The sequence below is a fragment of the Natator depressus genome, chromosome 1 (genome assembly GCF_965152275.1).
Source record: "Natator depressus isolate rNatDep1 chromosome 1, rNatDep2.hap1, whole genome shotgun sequence".
NCBI lineage: Eukaryota > Metazoa > Chordata > Testudines > Cheloniidae > Natator > Natator depressus.
The window spans coordinates 295,410,543-295,437,432 of record NC_134234.1 but is presented as its reverse complement, the minus strand read 5'-3'; the positions used below and the strand labels follow the sequence as shown (position 1 = coordinate 295,437,432).

Sequence of the window (26,890 nt, the reverse complement as noted above, 5' to 3'; positions counted from 1 at the left end):
TGCCCTTAAAGATGGGAAAACAAACACATTCCTGGTTTCCTCTCAGATTTCTTCTTGAGAAAAGGGTCTTCCGTATATCAGAGGGTCCATAGCCTTGTAAAGGTGGTTGGTTGGGTATGTGCCAAGAAACATTCATCAAATCGGCACCATAGCTCCGTTACAGTAGGCCAGTCTCTGAATCTTCTCCTCATTCAAATCCCTCCTATCTCACACACAGTAATTTATGTCAAATGCCATCTTCAACCCTCCAAAGTCATTCACCCCAAGAACCTTCACAGGGATGCAGGAATTGCCATTCTGGGTCAGACTGTTGCTCCATTTAGTCCTCTGGCCAACGGTGGCCAGCACCAGATGCTTGAGAGGAAGGTGCAAAACCTGAATGACTATGCACCCATGGGGAATTTTTTTTTTCAACCCCACTTTTCCTGTTCCACTTTTTGACATTTTTAAACAGTAAATGTGGAATAGTATTCACATCCAAAGATGAAAGCAAGGATTTCTTTTTGCCAAACATACAATATCCAAGAGGCTACTTTGAGCTAAAAGCTCTTTCTGGATAGAGGATTACAGTTTCAACATCTGGTAGAAAAATTAGAAATACTCATATATGGCTCCTTTATAACAATTAAACTCTTCAGAATTAAGAGAATAAAAGTGTTTAGTGAAGGTGTGAACAATATATTTCCCCCAGGAAAAATGGTTAATAATAATAATAATAATTAATGAAAAATGGGGCAAGGAGAAGGAAGAGCAGAGCTTAAATGCCATGCTCAACAGTGATTGTTACAACTTTTCCTCTCATGTTTTACCATGTTTGTGCTTTGTGAAGGTGGGGGAGAGGCAGAGGAAACAAGAGACCCAGACAGATTGTGTTTCTTTACAATGTTCTGTATCATTGCAATGTGGGGGCCTCAGGCAAATGATGTTACCATTCCCTGCCATGTTGTTACTGTACATTAGTGTGGAGTTATTTCACACTTGTACTATTCCTGGCTCAAAATTCCATTACATCATTTATAATAAATGGTAGTGGTGTTTTTAATATCCCTGTCTACCTTAGATATTGCTCCTGTGCTTTACTGAACATAGTCAAAACCAGACATCTCTTTTTGCCTACGTTTGAATTTTTATGTACATCTGTGCCTTTCCTAACACTCAGCAAAACAGCCCGTCTCACTTCCAATGCAAACTCAGTGTTTTGGGCTTTGATTCATGTGCCTGATAAACATACTAATTTCTTCATTAAATAGCCATGAATAAATCACAAAATACGCCCCCCCCTTTTTTTTTTCTGATGCAGGCTATTTTCAGCTGGAAGATAATTCAGGTATCTCTAGATATCTATGCTTCAGATTCACAATGCATTTCCATACACTGCTTTTCCGAGGAACAAAGGTGACTTTTGCAGTTTCCATCCTATAGTGACAAATAATCGTTAAAACTGACTATTAAATCATAATCAGAAATACAAGAACATAATATTTTCAGTGGTGCAAATCAGCTCATTTTGGCAAGGCTTCTCTTTCTCCCCATTGCTTTAAAGAAACATCTGCATTCATTGGAAATGTCAGAATAGCTTAATAAACACAATGAAGTTCAAGATGATTTATAGAAAACTCCGGGGGCTCTCTTAGTTATTGAAGCGTTATTTGTAATCCCCAGGATGGCATATCACTGTAGGATAGCCAGTGTGCTGTAAGTTGCTGGGGTGCATATAGTGTGATTCACATGTACTGAAAACGGGCAGTGTCAAAATAGTCTTCTCTTGATTTACTTTCAGAATACATAGGAACTTTCTTTTCACAGATATGGACACTGCTATGGGAACATGACAAACCCTCATTGTTCATGTACTTTCAGTTTAATGTATTGACCCAGCTTGAAACAATTCTTGCGACTCTCTGCCACCTTCCCATCTCATGGTAAATGCCTTGACTCATTTAAGGAGATTGGTCTCTGGCACGAAATCACAGAAGCCTTACAAATAAGGATTTTTCCATACCATAAGGCAAATGGTGCACTGAGCACATACAACTTCAGAACTGTAACCTTTTTAATAGCTTCTCTATTAAAACCTGAACTTCAAGGTTGACATATTGAACTGGCAGGGTTTCAATAGGTTTGCAACACAGTTTGAGCCGAAGTGTGTTATCTTTTGCCCTGATGTTACTTATGAGTTTAAAAAATGCAGATTAAATCTACCCATAGAGTCCAAGCACTGGTATCAGCAGTTTGTAGTTGTGTGTACAGGACAATAATGACAGTAGGCTTCTATTGAGATAATGATTTCAAGTTTATTATCAATAGTAAGAATTTTCTGTATTAGAATTATGTTTTCATTGTCTTGTTGATTTGATAGTTATTAGATTGGACTGGATATGTTTGTGGTAAAGCATAATTAGCTTTTTTGAACCCTATTGGGTAAACTTCTTATCTCAGAATCAGAATAGCACCTGATGAATTTATTTACACCTTAGTTTATAAAATGATTTAAATAATGTAATATGAATTAATGATATCTTCTCAAATGTTCAACAGTATTAGGTAGAAATTCTGTTGCCTCTGGGGTCTTGGTCTCAAATTGGTATTTTATAAACTATTCACAGTGGACTCGGACCTCAGGCTTGCTTTTTTTCAAAGCACTATTGTATAAATAATGTATGAACAAAACCAATCTTGATTTTAAACTTAAAAACACTGGGCACTGCACACACATACAACAAAAAGATTGTCCGTGCCTCAAAAGACCTCACAATCCAAATCTATTTTAAGAGACAATAGGGTGAACACGACAGACAGAGAGGGAGCCCAAGGTAGTAATATAAAGTTTACGATTAGCATAGTGAGCAGGGGTCACAGCACACTAGCACAGCACCCTAAACATGGTCAACTACTTTGTAGGCATCATGACAGAAGCAAGTGTTAAGAATGAATGTGAAGGAGGAATATATAGTAGGTTTGTGGGTTTTCACAGGAGCTTCTTCTATGCCTAAGGGGGGATGCACGAGAAAGCACAAATGTGGCTGGGGGAAAATTGGTCTGACGGGTGATGATGACTGGCAGATTGGAGGTGATGGATGAGGGCTTGATAGGGTGGGGCTGAGTCTTCAAGGGACAAAAATAATATTCTGTATTGCATAAAATGGAGATGCTGGATATAGTCAATAGTAATATTTTTCTAATGCTAGTCTATATCCTAAATCTTTATTTTAGATCGTTGTGTGGAGTTTTTCCCGTGCCTTTTGCTCTGTGGTATTGCTGAGGCTGGGTGCATCCTATAGGCGTACTATCAGCCTCAGTGTTTGGGGAGAGCATAATTCACTTGGTATTATTGCCTCATATTCTGTGGCAGAGAGAGATTTCTACCGGAGATTGTGCTGGAGTCACAGCTTTGCATTGAGAGATAGTATTGAGGCAGGGGAATCTGAGTGAGTGCAAATTAGTCCACATGAGGCAAACCTGCCAAGTCTATGGCTTTTCCCAATACACTGCTGCATTTAAACCCTTTTTAGAGGTCTACTAAAAAACCCAACAAGTGTAATGTCTTTCTCACTGCTGGCTCTAACCTCACTGCAGGGAGACTTTATGTGAAATTGGAGTGTGATTTGTGTGCTAACATGTTTAAAACTCTGTCTGTTTCCTTGCCATCTTTAAATTATCTAATATGGATTTCCATTTGTCTGTGGTAACTCTCAGTCTTAAACAAATATTTTTCATTTTCATCTTCACATTTCTCTGAATTCTCATTTTATCAATTTCAAGTTTAAAATTTGTTATTAGAACATTTTGGGGACTATCTTGGAATTGTTAAGGTGAGAGAAAGCACTACTTTGCAGAGAAAAAAATGGAAATGGATTTTTTTTATTCTGCTCTTTCCAGTGTACAATCTTAAGCTGTCATTACCATCTCAGAGTTGTTGAAAATATCTAGACATTTCCTTTTGAAATTTTTTGAATTAAGTTAAGTTTGGGGCTAGCACTAACTAGTATCTGTACTAGTATCCTGGTGATTGATGATAAGGAAAACTGCTAAGATGGGTGACCCCAATGCACTCCAGTCCTGAATTCCCCCTTCTCTTACCCCCCCCCCCCCGCCCAATATTTGGACAGTAGTGATATTTTAGGTTTGTTGTCCCTGTAAGGGAACAATATACAACAACTTGCTCCTTTCAGATGGAGTTACCACACAGCCCAGGTTAACCACAACACTTCATTAGTTTTGATTAAAGACTAAAACAAGTTTATTTAACAAAAGAAGATAGGATTTTGAGTGAGTACAAGTAATGAGGCATTAAAGTCAGAAATGATTACATGGAAAAAAAGGATAAAACACTTTCTCAACTTAACAAACTAGACTTGGTTTAAGGTGAAGTTTTACCATATGTTTTCAGTATATTGCTGACCAAGTTTCAGATCAGAATCTGCTCCAAAGGTCCAACAGCTGTTTCTTTTGTTGTCTTAGGTGAAAAGAGGGAGATGGGCTCGGAGAGAGAACTTGGGGTGGTTTTGCCTCTTTTGTAGTTCAGTAACCCTTTGAAAAGCATTTTCTTGACCATACTCCTAGTTGAAGTTCTTTCCAGCTGAGAGCAAGGAGACCTGGAATCTGGTGAAGAAAGGAGGCCTGATGATGTTTCTTTTCATCTGTGTATGCTGAAGTGCAGATTTTTTTTTTGTCTTCTTTCTTCCCCTTCACGATGCCTGATTAATCTGTTTACACTTATGTGCAACCTGAGATAAACACACATCCTTTTCTTTAAGATAGGCCTGCTTGAGCAACTCTACCTAATTGGAGCTATGTGAGTTTGAAAATGTATGTTTGATATCGTACAGGGGGAATTTCATAACTTTACATATAATGGTGCTACATATATTTCACCATGATATTATTGACTAGCAAGTTATTAGTTTTCAAATGATGCCTCACAAGGCATATTTTGTACAAAGATTATTACAATCATGTGTAGTGTTTGAATGCAGGGGTGCATTGGGTCACAGCTTGGGGGGGATTCCACAACCTCCTTTGGAAGCCTATTCCAGAGCTTAACTACCCTTATAGTTAGAAAGTTTTTCCTGATATCTAACCTAAATCTCCCTTGCTGCAGATTAAGCCCATTACTTTGTGTCTTATTTTCAGTGGACCTGGAGAACAATTGATCACAGTCTTCTTTATAATCCCTTATCATATTTGAAGACTGTTACTAGCTGCCCCTTCAGTCTTCTTTTCTCAAGACTAAACATGCCCAGTTTTTTAATCTTTTATCATTTTTATTGTTGTCCTCTGGACTCTCCAGGCCTTTTCCGAAGTGTGATGCCCAGAATTAGACACAGTATTCCAGCTGAAGCCTCGCCAGTGTTGAGCAGAGCAGGACAGTTACCGCCCGTGTGTTAATACAACAATCCTGTTAACATTCCCCAGAATATTAGCCTTTTTCACAACTGCATCACATTGTTGACTCATATTCAATTTCTGATCTCCTGTGTTTACCATATTTTGGCTTCCTTCCTTCCCCACTGTTAATATTAATTGTGTTGAGTATCTGGTTACCATTAAGCTTTTTAGTGAAGAATGAAGCAAAACAGGCATTAAACACCTCAGCTTTCTGGATGTCATCAGTCATTACTTCTCCTTTCCCGCTAAGTAGAGGACATACACTTTCCTTCATCTTTTTCTTGCTCCTAATGTATTTAAAGAACCTCTCCTTATTGGCTTTTATATCCCTTGCTATGTGTAACCCATTTTGTAGGTTAGCCTTTCTGTTTTTTTCCCTACGTGCTTGTGTTTTTCTTCTTTACTCTTCCTTAACATTTTGTCCATGTTTCTTCCTCTTGTAGGATTCCTTTTTGATTTTTATGTCGTTAAAGAGCTCTGGATGGAACCATGTTAGCTCTTATTGTTCTTCCTATTTTTCCTTCTAATGGGATTATTTGCAGTTGTACCTTTAATATTATCTCCTTGAGAAACTGCCAGCTCTTCTGAACTCTTTTTTCCCTTAGATTTTCTCATGGGACGTTACCTAGCCATTCTCTGAGTTAGTCTGATTTTTTTAAGCCCGTTGTCCTTATTCTGCAGCTCTCACTCTTTCCTTTCCTTAGACTGAAATCTTTCATTTCATGATCACTTTCGCCCAAATTGCCTTCAGCCTTCAGATACTCAACCAATTCCTCCCTGTTAATCAGAATCAAGTCTAAAATAGCTATGCCTCTGGTTACTTCCTCCACTTTCTGAAATAAAAGGTTGTTCCTAACACCTTCCAAGAATTTATTGGAAATTTTGTGTTTTGACATACTATTTTTCCAACACGTCTGGGTAGGTAAAGTCCTCTGTTACTACTAGGTCTTGTGTTTTGGGCATTTCTGTTTGTTCAAGAATGGCTTATCCGCCTCCTCTTCGTGTTTTGGTGGTCTATAGAAGAATGCTACCATGATGTTAGCCCTATTTTCAATCTCTTTTGTCTTTACTCAGAGACTTTCAGCTGTTCTGCTTCTCCTCCTTTGGAACCAGTATATATATTCTTGATGTATAATGCAATATCTTTTTTATCTTGCCGGACCTTCCTGAACAAGCTATACTCCTCTATAGCAAGATACAGCTTGGCCCAGTTCCACATCCAGGTGGCTGACTTTCACTTCTATTTCTTTCTGGAGCGCAATTTTTATCTCCTTTAGTCCTTGCTGTAACTCATCTTGGTTAACAAGTTTCAAACTGGCCAAAGCCTGCTTGTACTCTATTATTTTGATGAAAAATGTCCAGTTTATGGCAGTCAGGGTACTGGTCACCTCATCAATCCATTTTATCTTTCCAATTTGGGAATGTTACAGCTGGATTTCCCGAACTATCTGGGCACTTTGTAGTTGTTGCTTTAACAGAGATTAAGAACAAGTCATCTCTGAGCCCTTTCTAGGAAAATTCTAGCCCTGGTTTTAGGGCCTCAGCTTCTGTTCTAGGTCTTGTTTCAAGTCATTTTGGCCATCTTTGAGTTCTGTGAGCATTGTCGTTATTTGCTCCATCTTGGTTCAACAGCAATACCAACTCACAATTTCTTTCCTTGGAAACTGGGTCCTATGGCTGACACGAGTGTCCCTCTTCAACCTACGCAACTAGTCAAAGTTCAGGAGCATGTGGGTTGTTCCAGTTGGGAGGAGAATTTAAAGATGGAGTCTGGTACCTTTGATGTAATCTTGTTTATTTACAAAGAATGTACAAAGTCCTGTTCCCCCAAACAGGAAACAGCACCAAAATCTCTTTCAACTATCATTTCCCTCCTCCCTGTCCCCCCAAATGCTTTCTCTCTAGATTTTTTCCCAGGTTTGTCCCACCAGCTTCTTATTCAGACTCTCTCTCACTAACAGCCCCCCCCCCCCCCCGTACACCCTTACCCAAAGGCAAATACTACCTTGTGGAGCCTTCTGCCCATATGGTCAAAATTACTGGGTGGGCTTGCATACCTCCCTTGTTTAAGATGGGACTCCTTAGCTGTCTCTTACAGCTATCTTAAATGAGGGGTGGAGCTCACAACTTTTTAAACAAGATTTATCCTAACCCACAATAATCCTACAGCATCTGTCTTGTAACTACTGATTCTTTCATCAAGTATTTTACATGATAAAAAAAAAAAGAAAAAAATCAGTATTAATACTTGTCAGCATCTAGCTTCATACTTTGATTTATATGGACTGATAAATAAGTAATTTATGTTTTAAGCGTTTTCTTAATAGCCATTTCTAAATACACAGTAACAACCCTAAAAATCTGTTACAGTTTAAGGCTAATTGGATCAGTAATAAGAAACTTTAATAAAGATTCCCTAAGTACATATTTGCCTAATGAATATGGACTCTGAAGGAACTCTTTGGCTCCATGATGTCAGTGATACTAATTTTTAACTGTCTTCTGTTGCAAACGCTTCCACCCAGCACACCCCGGTCTTTTAATCTGTAACATGTTAGGCTGCCAGCAGTCTGACTCACATCCCATGGCCTTACCCTCATTTGCACATAGACAGTAGTTTTTTGAATCCACTAAAAGGTTTTATAGCATCTCTTTCATTGATGGAAACAGCAAGTTACCACACAATATTTCAGAAAAGAATGTGACCAAATACTTAAATTAATGAGTTCAAAGTATACACTTTATTAATACAAATGTAATAACAAACTAAAATTCTTTTTTAGACATTTCTAGCCAACAAATTCTTAAACTTTGAGAGTTGAAAACTCTCACTTCTAGGTTGTTCCAAAACCTAAGACATAAGCTATTTTAAAAGAGTGATATTATGAGTGATATTACAATTCTTTTTAAATTTGTGAACGCTGTTGGTATTTATAATTTCTGATTATATCTCCGTGTTCATTGTTTAAATTATTATCAGATTAATTGGTCATTGCAATGTATTTTATCATTAACATTTTAGAGTAAAATTGATTTTGTACAAGTTATTTGATGGAGAATGTGTTGCATAATTTATTTCATCTGTATAAGTTGTGTATGGTAGGCTGTTGGCGAAAGCATTATTTGTTAAAATGACTGCCTTACAGCTTAGAGATTTATCTAAACACCATTGAAATCAGTGGAAGGACACCCATTAACTACAATGCCCATTGGATCCAGCCCTTTACAGTATGAACACTGGACAGAGGGTTGGCCAAACTGTGAACAGGGGCAGAAGACACCTACCTGGGACTCAAAGGGTATGTCTATGCAATGTAAGACCATGCTCAAGCTTAAGTCCCCTTGTGTATACACTACAGTTGCGCTAACCCAGGGTTCCAGGACCCTGTAGGGCTGAAGGGTCCAAGCCTTGCTGCTTTGTAGTGTAGACTCAGCCTTGCATGACCCTGGTCCCAGGAGTCAGCCAGAAGTATCCCACAATTCCATGGGACAGTTTTCTTAGTCCTGTTTATCCCAACAATCTGAAATCCACTCTGTTGAAAACAGAAGAAGCCTCCTTTGTGAATGGCAGCTGCTCAGTGAGTCAGTGTTAACCCATTCTCTTCTGGTGACTGAGCTGCAAGCCTGCTACCAGAGAGCCTCCAGGGTTTGCAATGGGGAGCATACTAATCAAGCCTTTTGCAAAGTGAGCTGCCTCCTGGTCACGGGAGTGCAGCCAGATTTTGGTGAATCTCTGGCACGAGGTCAGTAAAACTGTGGACTTCAGTAAATGCACCAGGAATGACCATGTGAACCAGCAGATAGCTACAAGCTGGCAGGTCTGCAGATTTTCTGGACAGGTGATCAGTGGAGGAAGTGTATTGAGAGGCTGAAGAGCAAGTTTTGGAAGACGAGGGACAAGAACCGCACCTGGGGCAACTTGCCAACCACATGCCCATTTTATAATGAGTTTGCCAAGTCCTGGACATTGTGCCGAGGACAGAGCCAACCATTCTTCACGATGACCTGGTCAGCTGGGATGGTGCCCTGCTGGCCTCTGAATCCAGGCTGGGGACTGGTGGGAGCCAGCAGCGGGCTCCCAGTCAGGAGCATGAAATGACTCTTTTAATGAAACCAGTCTCAGAGAACAGCGTGGATCAGGATCAATACCAAATTCTCCGTTCTTATGCGGAAGAGCTGTTTGATCCACCTCCCCATCCCATAAGGAGCAGCTCACTGCTGATCCTGCAGAGAACTCTGTGGAGACAGAAGCTTCCCCAGAGTCCGGTAAGTGTGTGACTCAAATTAAAAATTTAATACTACGCTAATGGGAGGGATTTCTGCTGAAAGAAAAAATGTAAAAATGATAAGCCCCAGCTACCAGTGGTTGGCCACTGATGATGGATTGTATCACAGCACCTAGGCATTCCCCACCCCTTCCTGCCCACATGGAGATTCATAAACAACTGTAAAAGTTATTTTAACTATTAAGTCAGAGGTTTGTCAGCGTCATTCTTTTTTTCCTTTAAGTAATTAGAAATTTGCCACTCTGTAATCACTCCTATGCAGCTGCCGGTAAACAGTGAGAGTGTGTGTGTGTGTGTGTATGTTTGGGAAACAGGAGTCTGTTTCTAAATCTAGTCCATTTAGAAGTCTGCAGGTCACAAAGTCATTTCTCCCAAGAATGAGTGAGGTTTCCATTTTTTCCCAGAACTGTGCAGGTTCAAGTAAAGCTGCAGATTTCAGTGAGTTTGCATACAGCAATAACAGGGTAAGCCATGTGTGAGCAAACACAGCATCATGTTAATTCCCTCGTGGGTTCTGACCCAGTCCTGGATGCTGATAGCTGCTGAACCAGGAACTCCAAATAGTTAGTTACACTGTGGGGAAGGACATATTTTCCAGGCCCCCCGTATAGCTGATTAGTTTGCTCCACTCACAGATGTACTATTTGATCATTATTTGTTTGAATATTTCAGCTATGTACACTGAAAGTTTCCTTCCAGCAGTTTGGAGTAATATCTTCCTTTGCCAATAGGGCATCACAAGAACAGTTATGATTCCAAAATATGAAAGGCTGACATAACAGAAAAAGGCTTTTACAGTGAGAGCACAATACACACCTGCCACCCCTGCATGTGGCAATTATTAACGAAAATTTTATGAAACAGAATAAAGCTTTGCATAATGACAGGTTTCAGAGTAGCAGCCATGTTAGTCTGTATCTGCAAAAAGAAAAGGAGGACTTGTGGCACCTTAGAGACTAACAAATTTATTTGAGCATAAGCTTTCTTGAGCTATAGCTCACTTCATCGGATGCATTCAGTGGAAAATACAGTGGGGAGATTTATATACACAGAGAACATGAAACAATGCGTGTTACCATACACACTGTAACGAGAGTGATCAGGTAAGGTGAGCTATTACCAGCAGGAGAGGGGAGGGGAGAAAGCCTTTTGTAGTGATAATCAAGGTGGGCCATTTCCAGCAGTTGACAAGAACATCTGAGGAACAGCGGGGGGATAGGGGGGATAAACATGGGGAAATAGTTTTACTTTGTGTAATGACCCATCCACTCCCAGTCTTTATTCAAGCCTAAGTTAATTGTATCCAGTTTGCAAATTAATTCCAATTCAGCAGCCTCTCGTTGGAGTCTGTTTTTGAAGTTTTTTTGTTGAAGTATTGCCACTTTTAGGTCTGTAATCGAGTGACCAGAGAGATTGAAGTGTTCTCCGACTGGTTTTTGAATGTTATAATTCTTGGCGTCTGATTTGTGTCCATCTATTCTTTTACATAGAGACTGTCTGGTTTGGCCAATGTACATGGCAGAGGGGCATTGCTGGCACATGATGGCATATATCACATTGGTGGATGTGCAGGTGAGCGAGCCTCTGATAGTGTGGCTGATGTGATTAGGCCCTGTGATGGTGTCCCCTGAATAGATATCTGGACACAGTTGGCAACGGGCTTTGTTGCAAGGATAGGTTCCTGGGTTAGTGGTTCTGTCGTGTGGTGTGTGGCTGCTGGTGAGTATTTGCTTCAGGTTGGGGGGCTGTCTGTAAGCAAGGACTGGCCTGTCTCCCAAGATCTGTGAGAGTGATGGGTCGTCCTTCAGGATAGGTTGTAGATCCTTGATGATGCATGGGAGAGGTTTTAGTTGGGGGCTGAAGGTGACGGCTAGTGGCGTTCTGTTATTTTCTTTGTTGGGCTTGTCCTGTAGTAGGTAACTTCTGGGTACTCTTCTGGCTGTGTCAGTCTGTTTCTTCACTTCAGCAGGTGGGTATTGTAGTTGTAAGAATGCTTGATAGAGATCTTGTAGGTGTTTTGTCTCTGTCTGAGGGGTTGGAGCAAATGCGGTTGTATCGTAGAGCTTGGCTGTGGACAATGGATCATGTGGTGTGGTCTGGATGAAAGCTGGAGGCATGTAGGTAGGCATAGCGGTCTGTAGGTTTCTGGTATAGGGTGGTGTTTATGTGATCATCGCTTATTAGCACCGTAGTGTCCAGGAAGTGGATCTCTTGTGTGGACTGGTCCAGGCTGAGGTTGATGATGGGATGGAAATTGTTGAAATCATGGTGGAATTCCTCAAGGGCTTCTTTTCCATGGGTCGAGATGATGAAGATGTCATCAATGTAGCGCAAGTAGAGTAGGGGCGTTAGGGGACAAGAGCTGAGGAAGCGTTGTTCTAAGTCAGCCATAAAAATGTTGGCATACTGTGGGGCCATGCGGGTACCCATAGCAGTGCCGCTGATTTGAAGGTATACATTGTCCCCAAATGTGAAATAGTTATGGGTGAGGACAAAGTCACAAAGTTCAGCCACCAGGTTTGCCGTGACGTTGTCGGGGATACTGTTCCTGACGGCTTGAAGTCCATTTTTGTGTGGAATGTTGGTGTAGAGGGCTAGGATGGTGTTTTCAGGAAGATCACCGATGGATTGTAGCTTCCTCAGGAAGTCAGTGGTGTCTCGAAGATAGCTGGGAGTGCTGGTAGCATAGGGCCTGAGGAGGGAGTCTACATAGCCAGACAATCCTGCTATCAGGGTGCCAATGCCTGAGATGATGGGGCGTCCAGGATTTCCACGCTTATGGATCTTGGGTAGCAGATAGAAAGCCCTGGTCTGGGCTCTAGGGGTGTGTCTGTGCAGATTTGTTCTTGTACTTTTTCAGGGAGTTTCTTGAGCAAATGCTGTAGTTTCTTTTGGTAACCCTCAGAAGGTAATGGCTTGTAGAAAGTGGCATCGGAGAGCTGCCTAGCAGCCTCTTGTTCATATTCCAACCTATTCATGATGACGACAGCACCTCCTTTGTCAGCCTTTTTGATTATGATGTCAGAGTTGTTTCTGAGGCTGTGGATGGCATTGTGTTCTGAATGGCTGAGGTTATGGGACAAGTGATGCTGCTTTTCCACAATTTCAGCCCATGCACATCGGCGGAAGCACTCTATGTAGAAGTCCAGTCTGTTGTTTCGACCTTCAGGAGGAGTCGACCCAGAATCCTTCTTTTTGTAGTGTTGGTAGGAAGGTCTCTGTGGGTTAGTATGTTGTTCAGAGGTGTGTTGGAAATATTCCTTGAGTTGGAGACGTCGAAATAGGATTCTAGGTCACCACAGAACTGTATCATGTTTGTGGGGGTGGAGGGGCAGAAGGAGAGGCCCCGAGATAGGACAGATTCTTCTGCTGGGCTAAGAGTATAGTTGGGTAGATTAACAGTATTGCTGGGTGGGTTAAGGGAACCACTGTTGTGGCCCCTTGTAGCATGTAGTAGTTTAGATAGTTTAGTGTCCTTTTTCTTTTGTAGAGAAGCAAAGTGTGTGTTGTAAATGGCTTGTCTAGTTTTTGTAAAGTCCAGCCACGAGGAAGTTTGTGTGGAAGGTTGGTTTTTTATGAGAGTATCCAGTTTTGAGAGCTCATTCTTAATCTTTCCCTGTTTGCTGTAGAGGTTGTTGATCAGGTGGTTCCGCAGTTTCTTTGAGAATGTGTGGCACAATCTGTCAGCATAGTCTGTGTGGTATGTAGATTGTAATGGATTTTTTACCTTCAGTACTTTTGGTACGATGTCCATCTGTTTGCATTTGGAAAGGAAGATGATGTCTGTCTGTATCTGTACGAGTTTTTTCATGAAGTTGATAGATTTCCACTCCATACGGCTTGTCATAAATATATAGGGAAGGCTAACCACCTTTAAATCCCTCCTGGACAGAGGAAAAACCCTTTCACCTGTAAAGGGTTAAGAAGCTAAGATAACCTCGCTGGCACCTGACCAAAATGATCAATGAGGAGACAAGATACTTTCAAAGCTGGAGGAGGGGGAAACAAAGGGTCTGTCTGTGTGATGCTTTTGCCGGGACCAGAGCAGGAATGCATGTCAGAACTCCTGTAAAGAGTTTGTAAGCAATCTAGTTAGATATGCATTAGATTCTGTTTTGTTTAAATGGCTGATAAAATAAGTTGTGCTGAATGGGATGTATATTCCTGTTTTTGTGTCTTTTTGTAACTTAAGGTTTTGCCTAGAGGGATTCTCTATGTTTTGAATCTGATTACCCTGTGAGGTATTTACCATCCTGATTTCACAGAGGTGATTCTTTTACTTTTTCTTTAATTAAAATTCTTCTTTTAAGAACCTGATTGCTTTTTCATTGTTCTTAAGATCCAAGGGTTTGGGTCTGTGTTCACCTATGCAAATTGGTGAGGATTTTTATCAAGCCTTCCCCAGGAAAGGGGGTGTAGTGCTTGGGGGGATATTTTGTAGTTTCCAAGTGGGCACTTCCCCTGTTATTTTTGTTAGACACTTTGGTGGTGGCAACATAAGGTCCAAGGACAAAAGGTAAAACAGTTTGTACCTTGGGGAAGTTTTAACCTAAGCTGGTAAAAATAAGCTTAGGGGTCTTTCATGCAGGTCCCCACATCTGTACCCTAGAGTTCAGAGTGGGGAAGGAACCTTGACACAGCTAAATTCAGTGCCTTGCATAATGACAGGTTTCAGTGTTAGTCTGTATCTGCAAAAAGAAAAGGAGGACTTGTGGCACCTTAGAGACGAACAGATTTATTTGAGCTACAGCTCACTTCATCGGATGCATTCAGTGGACAATACAGTGGGGAGATTTATATACCCCCCCCCCCCGCAATTCCTCAGACGTTCTTGTCAACTGCTGGAAATGGCCCACCTTGATTATCACTACAAAAGTTTTTTTCCCCCCCGCTCTCCCGCTGGTAATAGCTCACCTTACCTGATCACTCTCGTTACAGTGTGTATGGTAACACCCATTGTTTCCTGTTCTCTGTGTATATAAATCTCCCCACTATATTTTCCACTGAATGCATCCGATGAAGTGAGCTGTAGCTCACGAAAGCTTATGCTCAAATAAATTTGTTAGTCTCTAAGGTGCCACAACTCCTCCTGTTCTTTTTACAGAATAAAGCTTAGAATTTTAAACTTACCATTGTTTCTGCACTTCTGTAACTGTGGTTAACAAGGCTGGGTCCAGAGGCAGTATGAGGACTGAAGCATCTCCTCCACAATAGGTGTTGGTTCACTTCAGAACTCTTAAATTTTATGTGTTTGAGATTCCACAATAATTAATTCTGTGCTCTTCTGCTTTAGGCAATAACCCTCTGTTTCTTGACTTGTTTTCAGGACCCTCAACATACCCTGCCTGCTGTTCTTCAGGAACTCAGTTTCTTGCCCAACATTCCTTCACGGACAGTTACAAATGGAAATGTGTCTGTTACAAAGTTATTGTTGGTGCTCTTGAGAGGGCATCACAGCAGGTTCAGTACAAGAAGAAGAGGGATGAGAGACTTAAATAACATGCTGATAGGCAGGAGGAAAGGGTGAGGCTCACCACGCAGATGAAGGATTATAGGGAGACAGAGTTCAAGAGAGAGAGAGAGAACTGTTTCAGCAGCTCCTGTCTATAATGGCTGCAAGAGCACCAGCTCCTGCTGCCTCCCCCACACAACAGCATGAACACCCTGCACCATACCCTCACTCCAGCAGTAGCTTGGCTAACTCTGTGTCAGGGCTGCCCAGGCATTCAGGACTCATGAGCAGCTGGGCAGGGCAACTAAATTCTGTGCAGCCTTCCTTCTTCCATCCCTCTTCCTGCCCCTCATCCCCTGCCACCAAGTGAGGGGAAAACGTGTAAAGACAGGAGAACATGGGGCCAGGGGACATATAGTGGTATGGGTATTGTGTCAGGTATGAACTATTTCCTGTCCTTTCTTTTTGGATGTGTGCTTTTGTAATGGCAGCTGTCCTGCCCTAGACCATGTGAGTGGTTTACTGTATTAAGGTATGTTTACAAATAAAGCGTGTTATGTTTTTGATAGTTTATTACTAGCAGTGCATCACATCATCCAATCATGATTTGAGATGATAAAGCTAAAAACAAGTTAGGAGCAAATAAGCATTAGTAAGCAAATGGTATACCTCTCTTTAGCTAGATACTGGGGGGAAAGCCGGCGGGTGCGGAGGAGCATGTGGTTTGGACAGAGACATCGCCTAGGGGAGGGTCTATTAATGGAGAGTCTCTATGTCCTAGTAAGGAGGAAAGGATGGAAGATAATAAAATACAGGTAGGATCTGATGAGAAACAGTCAAATGAAAAAGAGTCCCATTCAGTTACATCAGGTAATGGCAGACAGTTAAAAAGTGACAATTTTTGAAGTGCTATTATACAAATGCTAAATAATAAAGTGGGTGAACTAGAGTGCCTCGTATTAAATGAGGATATTGATATAATAGGCATCATGGAAACTTGGTGGAATGAGGATAATCAATGGGACACAGTAATACCAGGGTACAAAATATATCAGAAGGACAGAACAGGGGCCACTGGATGATTGAGATGCTAAAGGAACTCAAGGATAATAAGGCCATTGTGAAGAAACTAAATGAATTCTTTGCATCAGGCTTCATGGCTGAGGATGTGAGGGAGATTCCCAAATCTGAGCCATTCTTTTTAGGTGACAAATCTGAGAAACTCTCCCAAATTGAGGTATCATTAGAGGAGGTTTTGGAACAAATTGATAAATTAAACAGTAATAAGTCACTAGGACCAGATGGTATTCACCCAAGAGTTCTGAAGGAACTCAAATGTGAATTGCAGCTTACAAACCACAGTTGTTAGTTCTATCATTTAAATCAGATTCTGTACCAAATGACTTGAGGATAGCTAATGTGACAGCCTATTTTTAAAAAGGGCTCCAGAGGGAATCTCACCAATTAGAGGCAGGTAAGTCTGATTTCAGTACTGGGGAAACTGGTTGAAACTGTAGTAAAGAACAAAATTCTTTGACGGGATCAACAAGCATGTGGACAAGGGGGATCCAGTGGATATAGTGGTTTTAGATTTTCAGAAAGCCTTTGACAAGGTCCCTCACCAAAGGCTCTTAAACAAAGTAAGCAGTCATAGAATAAGAGGGAAGGTCCTCTCATGGATCGGTAACTGGTTAAAAGATAAAAAACAAATGGCAGGAATAAATGGTCAGTTTTCAGAATGGAGAGAGGGATCTGGGGTCTGTACTGGGACCAGTCCTATTTAATATATTCATAAATGTTCTGGAGAAAGGGGTAAACAGTGAGGTGGCAAAATTTGCAGATAATATAAAACTACTCAAGATAGTTAAGTCCCAAGCAGACTGTGAAGAGCTACAAAAGGATCTCACAAAACTGGGTGACTGGGCAACAAAATGGCAGATGAAGTTCAATGTTGATAAATGCAAAGTAATGCACATTGGAAAATATAATCCCAACTATACATATAAAATGATAGGGTCTAAATTAGCTGTTATCAGTCAAGAGAGAGATCTTGGAGTCATTGTGGTTAGTTCTCTGAAAACATCCACTCAATGAGCAGGGGCAGTCAAAAAAGCAAGCAGAATGTTGGGAATCATTAAGAAAGGGATAGATAATAAGACAGAAAATATCATATTGCGTCTATATAAATCCATGGTACGCTCATATCTTGAATTCTGGAAGAGGTTCAGAAAAGGGCAACAAAAATGATTAGGGGTATGGAACAGGTTCCATATGAGGAGAGATTAATAAGACTGGAACTTTTCAGCTTGGAAAACAGATGACTGAGGGGGAATATGATAGAGGTCTATAAAATCATGACTGGTGTGGAGAAAGTAAATAAGGAAGTGTTACTTATTTCGTCTCATAACACAAGAACTAGGGATCACCAAATGAAATTAATAGGCAACAGGTTTAAAACAAACAAAAATAAGTTATTTTTTCACACAGCACAGACAATCTGTTGAACTCCTTGCCAGAGGATGTTGTGAAGGCCAAGACTATAACAGGGTTCAAAACAGAGTTCGATAAAGTCATGGAGGATAGGTGCCTCAATGGCTATTAGCCAGGATTGGCAGGGATGGTGTCCTTGGCTTCTGTTTTCCTGATGCTGGGAATGGGTGACAGGAATGGATTACTTGATGATTACCTGTTCTGTTCATTCTCTCTGGGACTCCTGGCATTGGCCACTGTGGGAAGACAGAATGCTGGGCTAGATGGACCTTTGGTCTGATCCAGTATGGCCATTGTTATGTTCTTATGTACAGCAATTCACATTTCAAAGTATTTAATCTGTACAGCCATTGGAGACCCCGCCTTTCCCCACAACCAAATTCATTATTTATTACGACGTTCAGACTTACATTGCATTGGCAATCAAGCTCACCCTCCTCTCAAGCACTGCCCCCCCCCCAAATAAATGAGACGGTTTCCCCCCACAAGCACATTTGTACAGGTAGTATTTCCCCCCCCCCTTCCATTGGGCCATGCAATTCCATAAAGTGAGAACACAAATCATCCCTGACTTCTGCTGCCTGAGTGCAACCAGCTCCTGCAGTGATAGCTGCACTTTCTGGCTGAAAGTCCAGATCCAGTGTCCCCTTGCTGTCACAGGTCCATTTAGGGGGAAATGGCTCATGTGTGGCTTCACAAAGGTTGTGAAGAGCACAGCAACCCACAGTAATGCGGACAGCATTGATGACATCCAAATGGGTTTGTAGACACCTTCAACATGATTTTAATCTACCAAAAGCATATTCAACAATCATTCTGCACCTGCTAAGAGTGTATTTAAAGTTTTTTTTTCCCCAGGCCCCTGAAATAAGGATACAGTTTCATAAACCAAGGCAAAAGGGAGTACATAGGGTCCCCCAGAATAACAGTGGGAACAGTAACATTGCTTATGTCAATGCCATTTGGTGGAAATAGTGTCCCAGTCTGCCCATGAATGTAGACTGCTGAGCGGTGGAAAACTCCGGCGTCATAAACTTTTCCTGTACAGTCCACATTGACATTCATAAATCTGCCTCGGTGATCCACTAGTGCTTGCATAATACTGGAGTAGTGCCCTTTGTGGTTTATGTACTTAGATTCATAGATATTTAGGTCAGAAGGGACCATTATGATCATCTAGTCTGACCTCCTGCACAACGCAGGGCACAGAATTTTACCCACCACTCCTACAAAAAAACCTCACACCTATATCTGTGCTATTGAAGTCCTCAAATCGTAGTTTAAAGACTTCAAGGAGCAGAGAATCCTCCAGCAAGTGACCCGTGCCCCATGCTGCAGAGGAAGGCGAAAAACCTCCAGGGCCTTCCAATCTGCCCTGGAGGAAAATTCCTTCCCGACCCCAAACTTGTGCTCCTTGAGGAGGGCAAACTATGGGCATGTGAGTCCCATCAATAGCCCTACCACAGTTCGGACACCCCATTCTCTCAAAACCAGCAGTTACCTCCAAAGTATCTTTAATGCTGCTGCCTTCAGTAACCACATGCCTGATTGCCTCAGAAACCTCTGCCACCACTTACCCACAGTCAGCTTTCCAGCTCCAAACTGGTTGGCAGTGGACCTGTAAAAGTCTGGGTTAGCTAGCTTCCAGATGATTGGCTATTTCATTTAATAATGAGTACACACGTGAAGTGCTGTATGTGTGCATTTCGGGAACACAATGAATAGTTTTGTTCACTAGCATATATTATATAGTTGATCTTATTTTTTTAATAAAGCAATTTAAATACATAGCAGAAGTTTTTTTTGTTAAGGGAAAACACTTTGAGTGAATTCTGGTGTATGGTATGGGGTGATGCTATGATTATAATTGCACTTAAAATGTAGTATTGGAAAGTTTGGCCTTTTCATGTTGTTGTGAAGAAATAACATGAGCAATCTGAAATATAAATTAACAAAGCTTTTTGATTGGGAATAGTATATTATCAGGAGAGGAGATGATGTATGTTTTTTGTGTTTGTTGGTATAACAAACACACCCACTTTTAGTTTCTCCAGATACTGGAATAAGATCTTATTTTGTTGCTTTCTCTCGTAAAACTAGGAATCTTCCAATGCTGAAATATCATACAGGTGTTCTAGGCATGTAGAGGCCCATTTGGAATTCACTGCAAACCAGATTCCCAATCTGGTCCCTTCTCTGAGGACCAGAAATCTTTTCTCCTTTTAGCAACATCAGGACACTGACCATTCCTTAACATGTCCAGCACTTCAGGTCTAGATGTAGAAGTTAATGGAACAAACACAAATAATAGTGCAGATGGAAAAATGTATCTTGAGCCAAATGTGTTAAGGGAGTCATCAGTTAGTTGAAAGCACAGTGGATACGGCTTGGTATTTGAGAGAGGATGCCGTTACCAATCTGGTGCTGATGTCATCTGATTTTAAAAGCTGAATAGGATGAGCCTAATTAGTACTTGAATGAGTGATCCCATGCACTGCTGTAACCTAGAGCTGAAAGATTTGTTACTTCTCCTTTTGTGTGGTGCTCTGACTCCGGCTGTTTGTATTGTGCTCTTTGCTCTATTTCTTTTAGTGGTCAACAGAATTTTTTTGGAAGGGGTGCCAAGTTGACTCTCAGCCCTGAGTATGGGGAGACGTTTAGATTTGCCATCCTAGGAGGAGCTCTGAAACATGCCTTTGAGGCACACTTCTCCATGAACGTCTGTATTGCACACAATGGGGAATGTGCTCTGTTATTCCATTAATAAATGTAGCATACTCTTCTCCCCAGCACTCTTACCCAGCTACCTGTGCTGGCTGGGCCCATGGGTGTGGACTGGGGAGAGCTCTGGCCCAGCCTTGTTCCCATTTGCACCCACCCTAGCTTCTCCCAAACCACTCGCTCATGGACTATTGGACATGTAGCACCTGCCTTCCCCCCCAGGCACAGATTCAAGATCTGGGTTGCTGCTGTTCTGGCCATGGGCTAAGGGTGGGCTCTTACGACCCTTGCATGACCATGTAGGGCTGAATACTAATCCAGCTCTTTGAGATATACTGCTTTTAAATTCAAAGCTGTCTTTGCAATGGGACTACTACTGACAGGCAAAGACATTCTTCCTTAGTGCAACAAGGGCCCAATCCACAAGGTTCCATGTACCTCTTTCAAGGCTCTGAGCACCATTTTCTTTTATTTCAGTCAGTAGGAGCTGAGGGATCTGAGTACCTTGCAGGATTAGCCCTCAGTAACCCAGTTGCTTTTGATACCTAGATCTCCAGTTCAGTCCTCTGGTGGAAAGATTCTTTGTACACAAGGATAATCCTTTGTTTGATGATTATTTCATTGGTTGCCTTCCTGAATTACAAAATACCCATTTCAGGATTTTTAACTTGTATGCACTTTTGGAGACCCTTGGATGAAAGCTGCTGTTTTCAGTTCAAAGTATTATTTATTCTTGCCAGAATGTAGGTCTACACCAGCAGCTTTATTGTTAATGTGACTGCTACTACACACAAACTGTTGTGTGGTTGGACACTGAACAGTGCTGCTGTTGGGCAAAAACAGTGATAAGTTAACCATTAAGTTCCATAGATCATCTGATACTGTAGTGTATGAAATCATCTCTTTTTCCATCCTTTTATAAAAAAAAAAAATCAAACAATACTTCCACACTTTCAGCTTTTCATATTTTAAAAATTGTATTAAAGAAAATTATGTAATGCTAAGTTTAAAAGTGGAATCTCTTCCAAATCAGGATATTTTAACTTTTACTTTCTTATTGCATGTTTAAATTAGGGTTGAATAATTTATTATGGGATCATACAGAACTCAGCCATGTTGGGGTTATAGTGGACCACAAACTGAATTTGAATAGTCAATGTGATGCAGCTGCAAAAAAAGGATAATATGATTCTCGGGTATATTAACTGGGAGTGTTGTATGTCAGACACAGGAGATAATTGTCCTGCTCTACTTAGCATGGATGAGGCCTGAGCTGGAGGACTGTGTCCAGTTCTGGGCATCACAATTTAGTCACTTATAGCCCAAGTTGAATGTATGTATCATCATTTTGTGTTGGTAGAGGTGGAGCTGGTGGCTCTGCCTATTATTAAGGTTGCTTGGCACTTTCCATGATAAGACCCTGTTTTCAGTTGCTTGTAATTTTGCAAAACTTTAGCTGTTTGGGCTGAAATTGTACACACCGGGTGTCTGCTTTGGGCTGAATTTCTCTGGAAAATTCCAGTCAGAACAGTTCAGCTGTTTCCACGAATGAAGTTAGAGAAAAGTACATCGTTTTACCCATGTTAAAAAATTCTGGACCCTTTTCTTGGAGAAACTAGGGCATACCTATGCTTTGGAGCCTGAACTCAAAACTTGGCCAGCATGTGCCTTTTGCCTCGTGTGGGAAAATCTGGTCAAATATGGCTGAGTTAAAAGGTTTTGAGAAATCATAGTTAGCATGTGCCCGGTAGAGTCTTCTTAAAGCTTTGCAGCTACATTTCCTAAAGATTCTGTCTGCCCTGACCGTGGTCCAGATTAGTTCTGCAGGGGACTGAGTAGGTCTTTTTCTGCAATTGCAGGTCTGTGCTGCTGCAGGTTGGACCAGGCACTGGAACTGAAAGCAAGGAAACTCTCCTGTGCTCTGTGTCCCCCTGCTGATGCCCAGGCAATGTGAAGGAGGAAACTGCCTGATTCAAATGCACAGGGTACAAGAGCTGGACCTGGAAGGGGCAAAAGAAGGAGTAGATTGCAAAAAGGAGACGGGGATGGGTGTGGGAAACCTGGGTCTGGCCAGAAACAGTGAATGGGAGTCAGTGGGGGAGGAGAGGGAGGAGAGACTGAGATCAGACAGGGAGCTGAAGGTGAGTAGACTGGGGCTGAGATGAGAAGCCTGGGGATTTGGTACTGGGACAAAGAGCCACAGGTGGGGAAGAGACATGACTGGGACATAGAAAAGTAGGAGGGAACAAGCTTTTGGGAAATGCACAAGAGTCTCTGCCTCCTAGAAACACACCAAGCCCCCTCCCTCCCTCCAAGCCTGGGGTGGAACACAAGATTTCTGAGTCTCACCATTCCTCTGCTGTCAGGAAATCTCCATGAAACACACTGCAAAGTGCACCTCATCCCTGTTTAGTGCGGAATTACACAGGGGATGACAACCTACTACAGCTATCTGTTACTCCATTAGCTCAAGTTGCAAAGGTCTGTGCAGTGGATCTAAAGCAGTGGTCCCCAAACTTTTCAGGATTGTGACCCCCCCGCCCCCCCTTACCTCTGTCCATACTCGCAGGAGCCAGGGCCAGGAGTGGGGCTGTGGCTCCCGGGGCAGAGGGAGGACACAAACAGGGATAAGGGGCTGAGGCTGGGGACTCAACTGGGGGCAGGGCTGGGACCGGTAGCATAGCCAGGGCCGGGAACCAAGCTGCAACCAAGGGCCAAGGCTGGGGGTGGGGCTGGGAGCAGAGCTGTAGCTAGGGGAGGAGTGGGGCTGGGTGGCACTTTCTCTCCGCCCCCCCCTGTGGGGCTGGCCTGCACCCCTCTGTGCCCCCTACTCTGAAGACAGAATTATTAATTTAATTAATGGGTTTTTCTATGGTGCTCATCACCATAGTAGCTGAGTACATCAGAAACATTAATTCAGTTTATTGTCACAATATCCTCATGAGATGATAGGTTAGTATTGCCATTTTACAGCTGGGGAACTGAGGCACAAAGATTTAGGTCAAAAATATCCACTAATTTGAGATGCCTTGGACCTGATTTTTCAGAGTACGTAGCATTATGTAGCGTTTTATATGGTCAAAACACAAATGCCAGTTCCAGCTATGGGCGCTCAGCACTTTTGCAAATCAGACCCCAGGGACAAATGTCACGTAGAAAATGAGGAACACACAATTAGTGACCATTTGTACATAATTTGGTTTAAGGGACTTCTGACTAGCCCAGTGTCACGTAGGAACTCTGTGGCAGAGCTAGGGAAGAATTAACCCAGAGTATGTATTAATACTTGTGGAGGGCATACTCTGCGTTAATTAATAAGTAAAAAGTGATTTTATTAAATACAGTAAGTAGGATTTAAGTGGTTCCAAGTAGTAGCAGACAGAACAAAGTGAATTACCAAGCAAAATAAAATAAAACACGCAAGTTTATGTCTAATCAAACTGAATACAGATAAAACCTCACCAGTTCCAGTAAGCTTCCTTTTACAGACTAGTCTCCTTCTAGTCTGGGTCCAGCAATCACTCACACCCCTTGTAGTTACTGTATAGAGGGCGAACAATTTGTGTGTTTACCCTGTATAAGCTTTATACAGGGTAAAACAGATTTATTTAGGGTTTGGACCCCATTGGGAGTTGGGCATCTGAGTGTTAAAGGCAGGAACACTTCTTAACTTGCTTTCAGTTAAGTCTGCAGCTTTGGGGTATGTAGTTCAGACCCTGGGTCTGTGTTGGGGCAGACTGGCGTGTCTGGCTCAGCAAGACAGGGTGCTGGAGTCCTAAGCTGGCAGGAAAAGCAGGGGCAGAAGTAGTTTTTGCACATCAGGTGGCAGTTCCCAAGGGGTTTCTGTGATCCAACCTGTCACAGTTGCTATGGGAAACTTAGTCAGATACCAAGTTCTGTGTGATAAAGATAAACTTTAAGATAGTTTTTCACATATGTAATGTGTGTGCAATCAGTATACAAACTGAAATGTAAATTTGATAAATCAAAATCTATCTGAGAAACGTGTTACAGAAACACATTTGTCAGGCTCAAAATCTCCCTCATCTCAGCATGAAACATTTCATTTTTCTATTTTCAGGTATCCTACTGATAGTTTTATAGGGTTATTTTTTCCCTCCACACTCCGCCCTCTAGCATGAAGGGTTCTGCAGCATTGTTAAAATCCCAGCTCTTCGTCTTGGTGACACAACACTTTCATTGTTGAGATTGCGAATGCCCTGTCAGCTCTTTTCCTGTAAATCAGTAGGGGATTGAAATTGACAAAAATCCTCCTCTCCAAAGTTTCATAGAGCAAGAATCTTGTCACTTTTAATAGCCTGCCAACTCACAAGATCTTGTTTTTGGGTTTTCCAGCCTTGTGGCCAGGATTAGCTTCTTGAAGAGCTAAGTTTTTTCACTAGGAGGGGGACACTTTAGTTATATGTTTAATATATTCTATTTTATATAAATAATTAAAATAAAAATTGGGAGTAAGGAGAATAATATACATTTTTGACTTGTCACCCGGTCCCATGTTTCTTACGGTAGCAGCCATGTGGCCTCTGGATTACTCACCATATCAAGTGGTGAAAATTAATTTCATACCCAGCAGCTTTTGCGGATGTCATCTTTTTGTATTATGCTGCAAACACAGACACTTGCAAATTCAAATATGTGACTGATTGTTACTGTTTTATTGTCATTTTATACGGACTATACAATAGTGAGGAGTGAAATGTTACTATTTATAAAGTGGGCATTGTGAGTGGAAGCATATGATTAACTAGAAAATGTTCTGGCTCTCCAGATATCTGATATAATTGCTTAGGTTGAGATGCATTAGCCACTTGCCTTTCAGCATCATTCCACATCCCCAAAATTAAAGGGAAAGAACATTAGTGGATCCTTCTCTGGATTTCAGATTTTTATTATTGATGTTAAGCTCATACAATCTGAAAGAGCATTTCCAGACCTTGGCTGATAGTCAGCAGTTGAACTCTTCAAATGACAAGTCTGACAGTCAGCTGCTATTTCCCCCTTTAAATATAAGTTTGTTCAAAAGGAAGTTAGAAGGGCAAAAATTAAAGTCGAAAGGTAAAGGGAAAGTTGGAGTTCTTCTTTACCTTATTTTTTCTTGCCAATACCCATTTCCACACAAGTGGAACAGGGAATCTGAAAGTAAGTCAGTGCTCCTGACTTCTAAAGTGTCTAATAATTAAAAATTTGAGAAAAAATATTAATTACGAATTGTTTTGGTTTTAAGGGTCTTCATGGTTTTGTAAAATGGAAACAAAAATATACAGACAGGAATATGGTAAAACCCATTTATCATGTTTCAGATACAATAAAATTTTTAATAAGAGTAGAAACATACTTGAAGCAATGGTACTGCTTCCAGGTGAAATAAATGGCAAAACTCCTATTGACTTCAGTGGATGCAGGAAAGGGTCTCTAATGAGAGAGAGTCGCAAAAGAATTGTAAACTCTTTTTGAGGTAGGGATTGTCTTTTTTGCTACACTACCTGACACAGTAGGGCTCCAATCTTGGCTGAGATCTCTAGGAACCACTGTAAGTAATAATAATTTAATAATATGTAGTTGCCTAAGTACAGGACTGGGAGCTCAGACCTTTGGAGTCCTAATCCCATCTTGAACTTTTACTCCCTCCTAGCCTTTAAATGATCTAAACTGTCAGCCTCATCTGTAAAATAAGAATAATACCTTGTGACTAAGGTATCTCAAAGGGTGTTTGTTGTGAGGAAGTTAGTGAAGTGAAAATGAAGTGCCACATCAGTGCCAACTATTCAGTTATCGTTTTAACTCTCACTTCCCAGGTGAATGAAGGTACTTGGAGTTCAGGTTTTTGTCTCATATCCATATGCCTCAAGTGTGTTATCTCACATGCAGTCCCTCTGGAGGGATGAGGGGAAATGTGCACCCCTTCCTTCCCATGGACAACTTTCTTCTACCACATGTTACTGCCCCCATCATTGCAATTTCAGTGGTAGTTATATGGTTAAATTCAGAAGGACAGGGCCTGTAGCAGGGATAGAGCAAAACAGTATGAGAGAGGTTTTCATGTGTCACTCTCTCCAGGTTGGAGTTTTATAACACTGGTTTTGATTTAGCCCCATTTCAGGGCCCTAATCTATACAAAATCTCACCTAATTTCATTACCGTTTTGCAAAAATTTACTTCAAAAGAAATTCTAATGTGCATCTTTTCTGAAGGCAGCTTTAATAAATTGTGTCGGGAATTGTTTGAATAGATTTTGTCAGCTATATGGTAAATATATGGGAAGTAATTTTGTACTGAAATATTTTTGAGGTTTTATTTCTAAATGATGTGAGATTATTTTATGTATTTGAGTTGACACACTGTAACTGTGAAACAAAAAGTGTCTTGAAGGCAGAGTTCTTCAAATATTTTCCAGTATCTGGAAGATGAAAGTTTTGGACTGAATTCATTAAATTTGAGTATGTGCTAAAAGGAAAGTTCAAATGCTCTTTGATGTCACAGTTACTCATACCATGTGTCACATATTTTGATGAAATAGACATCTTGTCCTTTT

General features: G+C 41.3%; 1 protein-coding gene across 26 annotated transcripts in view; it reads left to right on the top strand.

The window, feature by feature from the left end:
- Positions 1 to 26,890, top strand: part of NRCAM (neuronal cell adhesion molecule) — a 290,661-nt gene that overhangs the window by 55,241 nt on the left and 208,530 nt on the right. The window contains exon 1 of one of the 26 annotated variants that reach the window (XM_074942205.1): positions 9,436 to 9,654. The exons of the other annotated variants lie outside the window; for them this stretch is intronic. The gene's annotated coding sequence lies outside the window, so the exon portion shown is untranslated. Of the gene's footprint in view, positions 1 to 9,435; positions 9,655 to 26,890 lie in introns of those variants that run through there. 26 annotated transcript variants of the gene reach the window in all.